We start from the raw sequence: 5399 nt of genomic DNA, 5'->3' as shown, positions 1-5399 counted from the left end.
TATGCATTTCATATTATGCACATTTTCACGTCTCAGCATGATCAAACGTAACAATTTATCATGCTATCATGTAATCAATTAAATCAAATAATCACATATTAATTACCTCGGGTGATAACTAAGGTCTGGTTATCACATTATCCACCCCTCAAAAGAATTTCGTCCCGGAATTTCTTAAATCAAAAAGCCATGGGTATTCTGATCGCATCTTTGATTCCAATTCCCATGTTGCTTCTGGTCCTTTGTGAAACTTCCACCGAATTTTAACTAGACTTATTTCTTTGTTTCTCAACACCTTGATCTTTCTATCGATTACAGCTTCTGGTTTTTCCACAAAATTCAGTTTACTGTCTAGTTGAATTTCCAGTAACGGTATAGCTAAACTCGGATCAGCCAAACATTTCCGCAAATTTGACACATGAAAAGTAGTGTGAATCAGATTCAACTCTTCTGGCAGATCTAACTGATATGTTACTGGCCCGATTCGCTTACATATTCTGAACGGCCCCACATACCTTGGACTGAGCTTCCCTTTCTTTCCAAATCTGACGACACCTTTCCATGGCGAAACTTTTAACATCACAAAATCACCTATACTAAATTCAATTGGCTTTCGACGATTATCTGCATAACTTTTTTGGCGATCTTGTGCTGTTTTAATTCTTTCACGGATCTGTTTGATCTTTTCAGAAGTTTCTTGGACAATTTCAGGACCCGTCAACTGTCTCTCTCCCACTTCATTCCAACATAACGGCGTTTGACATTTACGTCCATACAACACTTCATACGGTGCCGCTTGGATACTGGAATGGTAACTATTGTTATATGCAAACTCTATCAATGGCAAGTGATCTTCCCACGATCCCCCGAAGTCAATAATACAACTTCTTAACATATCTTCGAGAGTCTGGATAGTTCTTTCACTTTGCCCATCAGTCTGCGGATGATAAGTTGTACTTAATCGGATTTCGGATCCCAAAGCTTTCTGTAATCCTTCCCAGAACTTGGAAGTAAACCGACTATCTCTATCAGAGATAATAGACAAAGGAACACCATGTCTGATAACAATTTCTTTAATGTAGATCTGCGCTAGCTTTTCTAAAGAGTTCGAGGTAATTTCATAACAAAATCCATGGTAATATGATCCCATTTCCATACAGGTATTTCTAAGGATTGAAGACTTCCGTACGGCTTCTGATGTTCAATCTTAACCTGTAAACATGTCAGACACTGTTCCACATACCGAGCTATGTCTCTTTTCAATCCTGGCCACCAATAAAAGGGTTTCAAATCTCTATACATCTTATTGGTGCCTGGATGGATAGAGTATCGGGATTTATGACTTTCATTTAATATCATATTTCGGATATCTCCAAAATATGGTATCCAAAYTCGTCCTTGAAAGCACATTAACCCTTCATCATTATGTTCCAAGTTTGAGATCATCTTACCCAACTTTTCTGATTTGATAAGATCTTATTTCATAGCTTCCTTCTGACATCTCAAAATGTCTTTATGAATATCAGGGACTAAACTTATTCTCATTGCCACCATTTTAATGGTTCCACTCCTTTCCTTTCTACTCAAAGCGTCAGCTACTACATTGGCTTTTCCTGGGTGGTAAAGAATTTCACAATCATAATCATTAACAAGTTCAATCCACCACGCTGTCGCATATTTAAATCTTTTTGGTTGAACAAATGTTGTAAACTTTTATGGTCAGTATAAATATAACATTTCGTTCCCAGAAGATAGTGTCTCCAGATTTTCAGAGCAAATACTACTGCAGCTAACTCCATATCATGAGTTGGATACTGTTTCTCATGCTCTTTCAATTGTCTTGACGCATATGATATTACTTTTCCTCTTTGCATCAAAACGCATCCTAATCCTAACTTTGAAGCATCGCTATATACCACAAAGTCTTCKGATCCATCTGGTAGAGTTAACACCGGCGCACTACAGAGGTGATCTTTTAATAGTTAGAAAGCTTCTTGTTGTTCTTTTCCCCACTGGAATTTAACATTCTTCCGAGTCAATTTAGTTAATGGCACGGCTATCTTAGAGAAGTCCTGAATAAACTCACGATAGTAACCTGCCAAATCCAAAAAGCTACGGACTTCAGACGGAGTCTTTGGAGCTTCCCATTTTTCAATTGCTTCTATTTTTATTGGATCTACTTGTACCCCGGATTCTGAGATAACATGACCCAAAAATTGAACTTCTTTTAGCCAGAACTCACACTTGGACAATTTGGCATACAACTTTTCTTTCTTCAATAATTTCAGTATCAAACGAAGATGTTTTGCATGTTCTTCTTCAGTCTTATAGTATTAAGAATATCATCGATAAATACAATAACGAATTTATCAAGATATTCCTTACATACCCTATTCATCAAATCCATAAAAGCTGCAGGTGCATTAATTAAGCCGAATGGCATAACTAAGAATTCGTGATACCCGTACCTTGTTCTGAATGCTGTTGTGGCAACATCTTCTTCCCTGACCTTAAGTTGATGATATTCTGACCTCAAATCGATTTTGGAGAAATAACTTGCTCCCACCAATTGATCAAACAAGTCATCAATCCTTGGTAAAGGATATTTGTTTTTAATTGTCAACTTATTCAGTTTACGATAGTCTATACACATTCGCATAGACCCATCATTCTTCTTAACGAATAAGACCGGAGCACCCCAGGGCGAAGTGCTAGGCCTAATAAATCCCTTATCAGTTAAATCTTTCAATTGTGCCACCAATTCTTTCAACTCAGATGAAGCTAAACGGTATGGTGCCTTTGCTAATGGTATAGCTCCTGGTACGAGATCGATTCAGAATTCAATGACTCTATCTGGTGGTAGTCCAGATAAGTCTTCTGGAAAGACTTCTGGATATTCACTAACAATCGGAATAGATTCCTCTTTTCTCTTCCCTGTCTTCAGATTAATTACATATGCCAAACATCCCTGGCACTTCTTTCGAATACTTTTCTGGGCTTTCATAACTGACAAAATATTGATATGATGATTCTGACGTCACCATAAATAACAACTGTTCTCTGGTCTGGCAGAATAATTCTGATTATTTTCTGATTACAAACAATGCTAGCCTGATATTTTGCTAACCAGTCCATACCCACCACTACCTCAAATTCTTTCATTGGCATAGGGAATAACCGAATCGGAAGTTCACAGTCCTCAATAACAATAGTACAATTATTGTATACACTAGTAACAGTTTCCTGACTATTAGCAGTATCAACTACTAACTCATCATCAAGTAACACAGAATTCAAACATGCAGTTTGAGCAAACAATGGTGATACAAACAAAAAGTTTGCACCGGAGTCAAATAACACCTTAGCACATATTGAATTCAGAAGAAATGTACCTGTTACTACATCCGATGATGCTTCTGCCTCGTTCTTAGTCATCTGGAAGGATCGTTCTCGTGCCCCTCCTTGCCCTCCTTTGTTTACAGTAGGCCTTCCCCGAGTACCCGACGTATTACTCCCCATTGTTAACTGCGGAGTTCTTAACAATGGACAATTTGGTCGAATATGATCCGGAGAATTGCAATTAAAACACCTTCGGTTAGCTGGGCAATTTATGGATAAATGACCTGCCTCACCGCACTTATAACATTTCCTTGGGTCCATCTTGCATTCTCCCTGATGAACCTGTCGGCATTGTGAGCAGACTTTTTCACTGATCTTCTGTTCAGATCTGTTATCATATCTAACAGTTTTCGGCACTCGAAAAGATGAAGGTGCCTCCCATTTTCTTTTCTCCACAATTTTTCCTTCTGATTGTCTATTCTTATTTCGTTCAGTCACCTCAGCTGCATCTACTGTTAGTGGAAAGGTATTGGGGTTCATAGCAATAACAAACTCTCTGATTGAGGGTTTTAGACCCCAAATAAACCTTTCTATCTTCCTGGATTCAGTCGAAACATAATGTTCGGCAAAACGAGAGTATTCAATGAATCTTTCGGTATACTCCCGAATTGTTCCATTCCCTTGCTCTAACTTCAGAAAATCTTCCTCCATTTGTCTTACTGCTGTTTTAGGACAAAATTGATTTTTAAATCTATCCCCAAATTCTACCCAAGACAGAGTCTGTAAAACATCCGTTTTGGTAGACGATTCAACTTCCCACCAAAATAAAACATTTGATTTTAATACAGAAACAGCAAATCGAATTTTATCTGTTTCCGGACACCTAATGGTATTGAACACATATTCCATCTCCTTAATCCAGCACATAGCTTTCACTGAATCTCTCTCCCCAGAAAAGGTTGGTGGTTTGCATGCTAAAAACATCTTAATATCTCCTTCTTTATTCTGAGTGATTGGAGCAGAGGGATAAACTTCCACTCTTTCTGTTTCCACCCTAGCTGGTATTCCCATGATGGACGYCAGAGTTTCCCGCAATTTCCCCATTTCCTCTGCCAACATATCTCTAGTTATATATTCAGGATGTGGCACCGACCTTTCTTGAACATTCCCAGAGTGGGATTCCTCATGTTCAGAATATATTTCGGTCCGACCTCTTCCCTGAGACTGGTTTCTTCCTCTGCCTCGTCCCCTTGTTCTTCCCCGACCTCTATTTCCAGACATGCTAGTCGGTAGATTTTCGGGTGTTTCTTCCCTTTCCTCAGATTCTAGACGAGCCACTCTTTCAGATCTTCTAGTTTGACTAGACATATGCAAAGTTTAGTGTTAATAATCACGTATTCACATTCCCAAATATAATRAAGTATTCAAGTTCAGATATGTACCTGTAAATTTATAATTACACTGGCCAGATGTAATTAGAATTTACCTTACACACTGTTCTTTTAACCCATCATATTTATCTCCAATGGTGCTAACTATGTCCGGGACCCTTAACATGCAATAAAACAGTTTAAGTCTAGGTATCATGCTGTTAAATACCTAAATCTCTTAAACTCGGGCTCTGATACCATTTTATAACGCCCCAACCCACACATTGCATGTAACATATATTTCATACAAAAGAAGTACATGATATCATTCCATTCAGGTCCCTTAGTACAAGAATCTAACATGACTAGATACAAGGTCCAAAAATTTCGAAATACATTTCTTATACTAATTAATCAAAATAGATCTTCAAGCAGAAGCGCATAAAGGAATATATTAAACTTTTCCCTTCCCCTTACTGTCCGAACCTCCTGCAATACATAATTTAAATCACAAAACGAGGGTTAGACCGAAAGGTCTAGTGAGATACCCTATCTATGTTATTGCAGGGTAAAAATCACCAAAACCTTTAGGGAAAATAACATTTCATATATATGTAACAAATATATGAATAAATTGGAACATAATACCAAATCTTTTCCATTATCAAGCAAAGCATTCCGCTTATTCAA

Source organism: Cynara cardunculus, unplaced genomic scaffold, assembly GCF_001531365.2.
Source record: "Cynara cardunculus var. scolymus isolate 2C unplaced genomic scaffold, CcrdV1 Un_Scaffold_815, whole genome shotgun sequence".
Lineage (NCBI taxonomy): Eukaryota > Viridiplantae > Streptophyta > Magnoliopsida > Asterales > Asteraceae > Cynara > Cynara cardunculus.
Note: the sequence above shows the minus strand (reverse complement) of the source record.